This window comes from Elaeis guineensis, chromosome 6 (assembly GCF_000442705.2).
Source record: "Elaeis guineensis isolate ETL-2024a chromosome 6, EG11, whole genome shotgun sequence".
Taxonomy (NCBI): domain Eukaryota; kingdom Viridiplantae; phylum Streptophyta; class Magnoliopsida; order Arecales; family Arecaceae; genus Elaeis; species Elaeis guineensis.
In genome coordinates this window covers 117,949,040-117,959,873 of record NC_025998.2, presented here as the reverse complement: position 1 = coordinate 117,959,873, position 10,834 = coordinate 117,949,040, and positions in this window count along the sequence as shown.

Here is a 10,834-nt window from a genome sequence, read left to right as displayed (position 1 = left end):
TCCGGCACCGGAGCCGGCTTCGCCGCCCCCGCGCGGCCTCTCTCGATGTCAAAGACCAGATCTGGCGGCCCCCGGGCTTCCCTGTCGCGCGTCGGGGCCTGGTCGGCGGTCCCGCATACCCTGCTCCCCTCACGAGTGTCGAGGCCTAGTCGCCCTGCTCCCCTGGCGCACGCTGAGCCTGGTCGTCCTGCTCTCCTCCATCTTGCACCGGAGCCTAATCGGTGGTCCCGCGCGCTCCCCTCGCGCGCATCGAGGCCTGGTCATCTTGCTCTCCCCCATTGAGCGTCGAGGCAGATCGGTGGCCCCGACGATCTCCAGCTCCTCCCCGCGTGCTCCCTGCGTGCCAAGGCCTCCAACGGCGGCGACTGGTCCAAAGTCAAAGAAAAAAAAAAAAAAGGAAAAAAGGAAAAGAGAAAATGAAAGAAGATGGATATGTGGGAAAGGGAAGAGGAGGCAAAGGATGAGAAAAAGGAGAAAAATCTCCATGTGCTCAGCTTCGAAAGATGCCGAGGCCGCCTACATGCGGTCTCATGTGTGCCCATCCATGCACCGAATCTCGAGCGTGACGGCACCAAAGCCCATGGTGGATAATGCACCACGTTACCTCTTATATTCCGATGATTTCTGATGGTACCCCGTCCGTCGTGCCTATGCTTCAGGAACTACCCACGGTCATTTGAACGTGGCAGGTATAATCACTCCCCTTGCCCCATCCCATCATAGGTGGCAGCGAAAGGAAGACAAAATGATAGAGAAGACAAAAAAAAGAAAAGGAAAAAGAAACGAAGAAAGAGGAAAAGTGACGCGAGAAAAAAAAAAAAAAGTTTGCGGGTCCTCTTTCTGCATGTGCACCATGCCTGTACACCGAGATGGCCAACAAGCAGTCGCAAGTCAGCTCAAAACTGAATAAATATGATAAGAGACTCTCAAATCTCTTTATCTATTCTCTTTTTGTCAGATAATGATCTCTGAACGTCTGAGCTGAGGTAAGAATCAGATAAAAGTAAAACTTAAGATCGAGTTGGGGTGAAGAGCACACTGGCCAAGGCACATGATGAAAAAGCCAAGCAAAACCAAGGACTCCCAAGTAGATCAGGAAAAGCTTTTATATTGATGCGACAGGACAAAAAGAAAGAGTCAAGATGGGGAGAGGCCTTTTCAATGCCCATTTGTGCCTGTAGGGAGAGGCTCTTTCAACGGCCTAACTGAAGGAGGCCAGATGGCCCTTTTCATACCCCAGCAAGGAAAAAGATCCCGTCGGGACCTTTGGATCTTTAATGCCCTTCGAAAGGTGCCTGAGATCCCTGAGGTCAAAGTGGACTAAACCCTGTAGGGATCTCTGGATTCTTTATGCCCTTTGAAAGGCACTTGAGATCTCCAAGGCCACAGCGAACCAGACCCTATGGGGACCTCCAGATCTTTGATGCCCTTCAAGAGGCATCTGAGATCTCCGAGGCCACAGCGGATCAGATCCTGTGGGGACCTCGGATCCTTGATGCCCTTCGAGAGGGCCTGAGATCCTTGAGGACACAGCGGACTAGACCCTGTAGGAACCTATGGATCCTTGATGCCCCTTGGGAGACACTTGAGATCTTCGAGGTCATAGCAGACTAGACCCTGTGGGGACCTCTGGATCCTTGATGCCCTTCGAAAAGTGCCTGAGATCCTTAAGGCCACAACAGACCAGACCTTATGGGGACCTCTAGATTCTTGATGCCCTTTAGAAGGTGCCTAAAATCCCCAAGGCCACATCGGACCAAATCCAGTGGGGACCTCCAGATCTTTGATGCCCTTCGGGAGGCACCTGAGATTTTCGAGGTCACAGTGGATCAGACCCTATGGGGACCTCCAGATCTTTGATGTCCTCCGGGAGGTACTTAAAATCCCTGAGGTCACAGCGGGACCAAACCCTGTGGGGACCTCTGGATCTTTGATGTCCTTCGGGAGGCGCCAAAGATCCTCGAGGCCACAGCGAGACTAGACCCAGTGGAGACCTCTGGATCCTTGATGCCCTTCAAGAGGTACCTAAGATCCTCGAGGCCACAGCAGACCAAACCTTGTAGGGATCTCCAGATCCTTGATGCCCTTCGGGAGGCACCTGAGATTTTTGAGGCCACAGCGGACAAAAGATGGCCTTTGATTGGCTTAATCTTGGGAAATAAAAGATGACTTTTAATCGGCTCAATCATTGAAGATCGGAAAGATGATTTTTGATCAGCTTACTCTCAAAAAATGCAAGACGACCTTTGATCGGCCAATTATTGCAGATAATAAGACAGTCTTTGATTGGCTTTAAAAAGTAGCTCCCATATGAGCCTTATCAAACTCTTGCATATTCAGCTTCGAACGGTGCCGAGGCCATCCGGACACAATCTCATGTGCATCCATCCATATGTCGGTCTTCAGACTGAGTCAAATTCTATGAGGGATGACCAGCTATGCTGAGCTGTGCTATTCCCTGGGTCACTTGAATCTGATAGACATCAATGCCTCTCCAGTCACATCCCATTCCCCCATAAGCAACAGGACCAAAAAAGAAAAAGAAAGAGAAAAGAGAGAAAACAAAAAGAAAAGTGGAGGATGAAAAGGAGGCTACAGCTTCCCCCATGTGCCCGACATGCACTCGACCGGCCTCGAGGCCCACCAACAAAAGAGGAAGAGGAGGAGGCTACGGCCTCCCCCATGCACCCGATGCGTGCTCAGCTGGCCCTAAGGCCCGCCGACAAAAAAGAAGAAGAGGAGACTACAGCCTCCCCCACGCGCCTGACGCACGCTCGGCTGGCCCCGAGGCCCACTGATGAAGAAGAATAAGAAGAGGAGGCGATGGCCTCCCACGCACCCGATGCACGTTCGGCCGGCCCCGAGGCCCACCGACAAGGAAAAAGAAGAGGAGGCTATGGCCTCCCCAACGCACTTGATGCACGCTCAGCCAGCCCCGAGGCCCATCGACGAAGAAGAAGTGGAGGCCATGCATTCGGTCGGCCCCGAGGCCTGCCGACAAGGAAGAAGAAGAGGAGGCTACGGCCTCCCCCACGCACCTGACATGCGCTTGACCGACCCCGAGGCCCGCTGATGAGGAGGAAGAGGAGGAGGCTATGGCCTCCCCCATGCACCTGATAAATGCTCGGCCAGCCCCAAGGCCCACCGACAAAGAAGAAGAAGAGGAGGAGGCTACGGCCTCCCCCATGCACCTGATGTGCACTCGGTCAGCTCTGAGGCCCACCAACAAGGAAGAAGAAGAGGAGGCTACAGCCTCCCCCACGCGCCTAACGCATGCTCGGCCGACCCCAAGGCCCGCTGACGAGGAAGAAGAGGGAGGAGGGGGAGGCCGTGGGCCTCCCACGAGAGTCCCCTGTGTTGTGGTGCGTTCGAGGCCCCTTGCATAGCCGGGGTCCATCAACATGACCCCCGAGGCTGCCTCTGCGTGCCCAGCCCCCTTTGGCCGCCGACAACATCCGTGCTTCTCCTTTGGCTGACAATGCCTTTGCGTGCTTCCTTCGATCGAGATTCCCTCCATGTGAGTGCCGCTCCTAGCCAATGCCTCCTCCATTCACCTCGACAATGAATCCACATGCACGCCCTTCTAGTCAAGCCCACTTCTGCTTCTGTGCGTGTGCTCCAATGATGAGGCCAACATTGTTAAGGCCCCCACCAAAAAAAAAAGAAGAAGAAGAAGAAAAGAAAAAGAAGGCCAGAGAAAAATGAAGAAAGGAGAGAGCCTAATCTAGACTGATCCAAGGCTCACATATCCAGCCCAAGCCAGATAACAAGGGGTCGAGCAGAACTCACAGGCCTTCAAACAAAACTCATGATAAAAAGCTCTTGAGCTACCATCCACTATTCTCCTTTTTTCTTCTCGCAGGACCATTGGACACCAAAGTCAGATCTAAGCAGAGGACAAAAACAAGGCCGACTAGAAGGAGGCCAACCCCTGAAGGTCGAGGAAGCTGACCTGACGAGGCCGATCAAAAGGAGGCCAACCCTAGAAGGTCGATCGAAGAAGTCTTCATGGAGGAAGAAGACCCCCACACATACCATCAGTAATATTTTCTAAAAATATTTTTTAATAGAGAACTTTTATTTCAAGCCTACAGGTCTCATCTGTTCATCAATCTATAGAGAAAGCGAGGAAGGCCGGATGGCCCAGATGGGGAAAGACCATTTGGCCCTTTTGTGTCCCAGGAGAGAGGTCCTTTCAACGGCTCTTTTTGTATCCCAGCAAAAAACCAACAGCTTTTGATTGACCCATTGAAGGAGCCTCTGATCGGTTTTAAAAAATCAATGGCCTTTGATCGGCCCATCGAAGGAGCCTTCGATTGACTTTGAAAAATCAACGACTTTTGATTAATCCATCGAAGGAGCCTCTGATCGGCTTTAAAAAATCAACGATCTTCAATCGGCCCATAGGAGCCTCAGATTGACCTTAAAAATCAGCTCCCAATAAGCCTTATCAGCTCCCGACTGTGCCTCAGATTTACTCTGGGTTGCCTAAACAGGATACATGCCATGATTTGCTGCCCCACGTATCTGGCGCACACAATAACTTCTCTCGAAATAGAAAAAAAAGAGGAAGAAGAAAGGTTTTGGCACGTCTTCGGCACACCTGAAGTACTTCCTTCATCCAACTCAATTTTGATTCGAACTCAAGAGTGGGGGGCTAGTGTTCGGGATATTTTGATACTAGCCCGAAGATATGGGACCCGAAAGACTTTTGAACCATGCCCCCAGTTGCACATATACTGCAGCATTCACCTTGGATCACCTGGCTCTGATCGAGACTTTAATTGCCTCCCCCCTTTTTTCCATCCCATCCTCCCATTAGCATCATAACAAGATAAAAAAAGACAAAAAAAAATGGAGAGAGAAAAGTGGTAGATATTTCTGTCCGTGGGTGCCTGCGCTTTTTGTGTGTGTCCGACCCCTTCCTCGGCCCACTAGGTCTTCCATAGCCAGCAGGTCTCCTTCGACCTCCTTATAGCCCCATCACATCATCCCATTAAAAATAAAAATAATCATAAGTAAAGCAAGCTCCTCCCACACTCTCAGTTCTTGCTCGTCAGCCCATACCATCAGTAGGTGGGCCCCCCACATGCCATGAGGTGATATTATCGAGTATGATTCTCAAGGATATTTAATGAGAGATGAAAATCTCTTACAATTCCATGCTCTCCCATGACTAACAAAATTGGTAGTAGGCGGATAGCCTATTCTGACAATTTACAGGCTCAGACCTAACAAACTCTGATCTCTATCTATAAGAAACCAAAAGAAGGACCCCACGATACACGACCTCCTCTCTCCTAATATGCTCGCTCCTCCCTCTGTTGAGTAAAAAACTGACATAAGCATTGAAAGATCTCCACTGGAGCCACCTTCGATTGGAGATTTTTTTTGTAGGTTCTGCCATCATCGATCTACCCTCGCCACCCGACTCCAGCCATCCCGACCTCGAGATGAATTTATGCATCAACAGTCAACATTGACCCCACAGTCACATGGAGCAACGGCCAGCTCTCAGCTTTAGCATTATGGTAGAAGATCTGCCTGGCTCATGGCACCTTCGACGTGATTGAAGGATAGAGAGCTCATCTATGTTCAGAGCCATATGTAAGTACTAGATCTTCAAGAAATATGTTTAAAGTTTAGGTATTTTAGAATCAATATTTATTATTCAAAATCAATTTTGCAGGATATTTAGAGAGCTTGGATGTCCCGTGTGGTTACTAGAATCATCCGACGATTGATGCCGGGGTCGGTGAATGAGTTATCCAGTTGGCCGTCAGGGGCTCGTGATGTAGCCTGAGAGATGTTCCTGATAAGTCAAAAATATTTAATTTTTAAATTTATGGTATATTTGTATTCTATTTATTAATACATGCTTGTTTCTAATTGCAGGAGTAGTATCAATTTGAGGCTCCTCAAGATGAGGAGACTGACTGTCAGACCTTCGAGGAGGTGGCCACACATAGATTCTGAAATAGATTGTACAACCTTAAGCAGTCTGTCATAGAGTTCTCCAGTTTCAAGTCACCATCAGACTTAAAGTCTTTCACGGATCATTGGATGTGGGGAGATATATGGGAGGCCCTCTATAACCAGTGGAGTAGTGAGGACTACTCTGGCAGATGGCAAAGGGCCTAACAGAATCAGACATCCAGTAGGATCTGATCAAGCACATCGATGGCTTTGTTGGCACACATGTTATAGTAGATAGATTGATAAAAATTTTAAACTTATATTAATCTCATATTTAGTTAATCATATATATATTTTTATTAACTTAATTTTATTATTTACTTATTGTAGATATGGTAGCTGGGTCATATATCAGGACAACTGTAGTTGTGGGAGGCTACATACTAGTCTAAGAAGATCGATGATTACTTAGATTGTAGGTCCAGATGGATCACGATAACTTAAAATATTATTTATTAAATTTTTATATATACTGATATGTATAATAGTACTAATAATTTTTTAAACTGTATAGACAAGTTATGCAGAGTACGTCATAGCGCGACATGATAAGGATCCATCCTCTCAGCCCCTTTTTGACCTTGAAGGATGGCTTAGGGCCATCGGAGAGATGAGTAGGAGCCGACTCATAGGGTTTGGGCATAGCTTCGATCTTTCAGTAACTTGCTGGTCTTCGACATCTTCCTCTTAGACCACGACGATCCAGATGTGGGGTGATGCACATGCACAAGTCGAGAAGGTCGTGCAAAGATTTTTTTGTCGGTGACCTTAGAGTTTTCGAGATGCCATTCGTGAGACTGTTGTTGAGATTCTTTGGAATTCATATCTATGCAATCAACTGAGCTCGTTGTTACAGCCATCACAGCAGATAAGTCAAGTAGTATTAATAAATTCTTTCACTTATTTTAAATTTTTATATTTAGAAGCTTCATATAGTTAGGCTTATGTCGGGAGAAGAAAATCTAGAGATAAAAAATCAATCTATTCATTTGATGGATGGATTGAAGATATAAATATATTTGTATCATCGAATGAGACATGTAGAAATAATCTGTTCGAGAATTAAAAAAGTATATCGAAATATATCCCTTCATACCGTTTAAACTTCAAGCGGGAGGAAGGGGGTACCCAAGAGATCAAAATTCAATCTAAACATCTGATAGATAGGCCAAAGGCATCTATAACTCTATATCATTGAGTGAAATAGGTAAAAAAAAATCATTCAAAAATTGAAGGAGTATATTGAAATATATCCCTCCGTGTCGGTTTAGACTTCAAGCAGGAGAGAGGGGGTATCCAGGAGGTCAAAATTCAATATAACTATCTAATAAATTGGTTGGAGATGTCTATAGCTCTGTATCATCGAATATAATATTTAAAAATAATTCATTCAAAAATCAGAGTATATCAAAATATAACCTTCCGTAAAGATTTAAGCTTGAGGCACATCAATTATTTTAATTTTATAATTTTAATTAATTTAGTTTTTAAAATTATTAATAATATCATATTTTTTTATTATAAAATTAATGAGAATTAGAAATTCAGTATATTTTAGGTAAAGACATCATCATTTAGGAATTATAGGATTTTGAATAATTGAAAGATTTTATCATGTTTTCATCTTAGAGTGATTTTATTTTATATCCATCTTAGATAGATTTTTATCTTGTTTTCATTTTATAGAGATTTTATTTTATTTTCACCATATTTAAGAGATTTATCTCATTTTCATATGGAGAGAATTTTATTTTTATCTTAGAGAGATTTTATCTTGTTTTCATCTTATTTGAAAGATTTTATTTTATTTCCATATTGAGATATATGATTTTTATTTTTATTAGGATGTAATTTTATTTTCATCTTATTTAAGAGTCTATTTAAAGACTCCTATTGTATTAAAGGAGACTGCTTGAAATGACAACTTGAAAATCCTAAAGTGGATTATTTCTTTCTCTTAACTTTTTTATTTTTCTTTGACTATTTTTCTTCCTCTTGATTTCTTTATTTTTCTTTCATTTTATTTTTTTTCCTATTTGCTATCTTGATTTTTTTTAGTGCTACATCAAATTGGTATCAAAGCATTCTCAGATCACTTTCTATGTATTGTGCAAATTATTTTGAGATAATTGATCTTGTTTCATGTAAGGTATGGTTCTTTTATTAAACCTTGTGACTTATTCAAATTGAGAGTAGCTTCTATGATTACTTAGGTCCTTTCTTTTATTTCATAATTCTCTAAATTCAAAAAAAAAAGAAAAGAAGAATTTGAATCATTTTGTTGGCCTTATTTTGTTTGTATTTATTTTCAATAGCTCAGTTATATCCATCACCTCTTTGATATTGCATGAGTTAAAAAAACATAGGCATTGCATTTAACTTTATATTCCTTATTGTGGTTGTATTTCTCTATGATTACAACATATATCACTTTTGTCCTTGCTCTTCCTTACCACCATGATGATTGATAATTTGAAAGATGATTATTCTGCTATAAAAAAAGAGCTTGAATCAGTTAAAATATTTCAAACTGCATTCTAAAAGACTTTAAACCAAATATACCAATCATTAGACTGACTTCAAACTGAGCTTAATGAGTTTAATACTAATCAGGTTGATCACCACATAGATATAGCTAATCTCATCGATTAGCAGATCGAACGCTAACTATCCCTGAGAGAGTCCAGACTAGGTAAACATCCTCCAAAGGATGACCATACTAGTAGTCAACCCATTCATCAGCTTTCTTTCCAGACTCTTAAGCCAATTGGTGGTCCGAGTCATGTCTTGCAGACTACTTAGTCCTTTCGGACACCTCCTATTTACATGTCAGTCCCTTCAATTTCCCATCATTCCATAAATAATTTTCAAAGTCCTCATAATCATAGGATATTGGGAATGTATCCTAAAGCCAATCGTCTAGCTATAAATAGTTATACTTTTTTTATATAAATCATAAATAAATCAATAAATATTACCTAGTAGTTCATCATATTTTTGCATCTTTCTTATAGAACTCTTATAATTATGATGAAGTCCTTAGAACTATAAACACTCGATAAAGACGATGAGGATTTATTGAATAGTTCTTAAATTTTATTCATAGCCAAATGATACGTTATTAATAAAACGATAATGCTTATTAAGTATAGGTCATTGTGTACCATATGGATTGCTTATCTTCGTAACCAAAGAGTGTGGAGACATTGGTATGGCATACAGAACATGACTCAGCTGTGGAGCGCTCTACTATCAAGAGCAGCTCACGAAGGATATGGGTATAAATATCTCTCTGACTTGAGATCACCACGGTTACTTGCAAGCAACTTACTGTGCTTTGGTATTAGACTATCCGTATTTATAATACAGTGATGAAAAATTTTTAGACACCATCAAGTACTTACGAAGTTTGTGTGTGAGTCAAGATGAAATTGACCTCTCTTGGTTATAGGAGATAATGCTTCACTGTATTTTAATTCAGTAAAATCTTGACCAAAGTAATCTTTGTGATTAGTCACAAAATTTATAAGGTTGAAATACAATATGAAAGACTCATTAAGGGTTTGACAGTTAATCCTAAAGTCATCCTAAGCATTGAGAGTCAAGGGGATGAATTATGTAGTAACCATATGCCAAGGTTCTTGAATGATGCTTTGCAAAATTCAACCTATCCAGATATCGAGTATCATTACTAGATGGTTACTTCGATTAGTATAGAAAATAATTTTTGCACTACCGACTTAGTGTTTGAACCTATGAAGTCACGTATATAGTCGAGCGGTGTAGGAAAGGCTTGACCTAAGAACTATATATTCAATTTAGAAATAGGTGACTTGATTGAGCAAATAGATTTACTTAATTAAGAATTAAGCTCTAGGTCAAACGAAATTAAACACTGGCTGTGTCATGCTAGTACTGGGCATTAGCTGTAGGATTAATTCTGGGGATGAACTCGGACTAATTTGTAATCCAAGATTTGAGGGGAAATTGGGTTCAAGTCCTAATTTGATTAGGACTTGAATTTCTGATCAGCTTTTGGTTTAATTGTTTTGATGGCTCAATGAGAGGAGATTTGGTTTGAGTCCTAATTTGGTTAGGACCCAAACTTCTATCTAAATAGGAGTTTGAAATTTGATTTTAAATAAAAAAATTAGAATAGGGTGTAGTGTTTTCAGCATGTGAAACTATGTTCACGCACTGAAAATAGAACTCTATTTTTAGCATGCGAATAGGTTTCGCATGCTGAAAAAAAAAGGTTTTTCAATTTATTTTTCTTCTTTTTGATGATTTAAAATATGATTTTAAATTAAAGTTTAAAAAAATAAAAAATGAAGAGATAAACTCAGCGAACAAACAGAAATTGTTCGCACGTCGAGAATAGAATTGGATCTAATGCTTATTATTTAGAGTTATCTTTTGATTTGAAATTTAGTATAATTTCAATGTTGTGGACTTATATTCTTATCAGAGCACATTTGAGCTTTCTACTATGCATGCAGGAGTTCCTACTGGTTGCACTACATCTTCAGTGCTAGATCTAATTCTTCCTCCACTTCCGTCATAGTCATCGGACCGTATTGAGTGCATTATCACTAATGAGATTGTTTCTTCTGCTTATTGTGGATTTCAAAGATTTTGATTAAGTGGTAGGATCGATCAGATTTAGATGCTACTTGGATTCATGAGGATGAGTTACATCACATTCATCGAGATCTCTTAGAGGCCCACCGTAATTTCTCACCAGAGGCAAGTTGTTTCCTACCAATAAGAAATGATGAGAATTAGAAATTTAGCACATTTTAGGTGAAGACATCATAATTTAGGAATTGTAAGATTTTGAATAATTGAGAGATTTTAT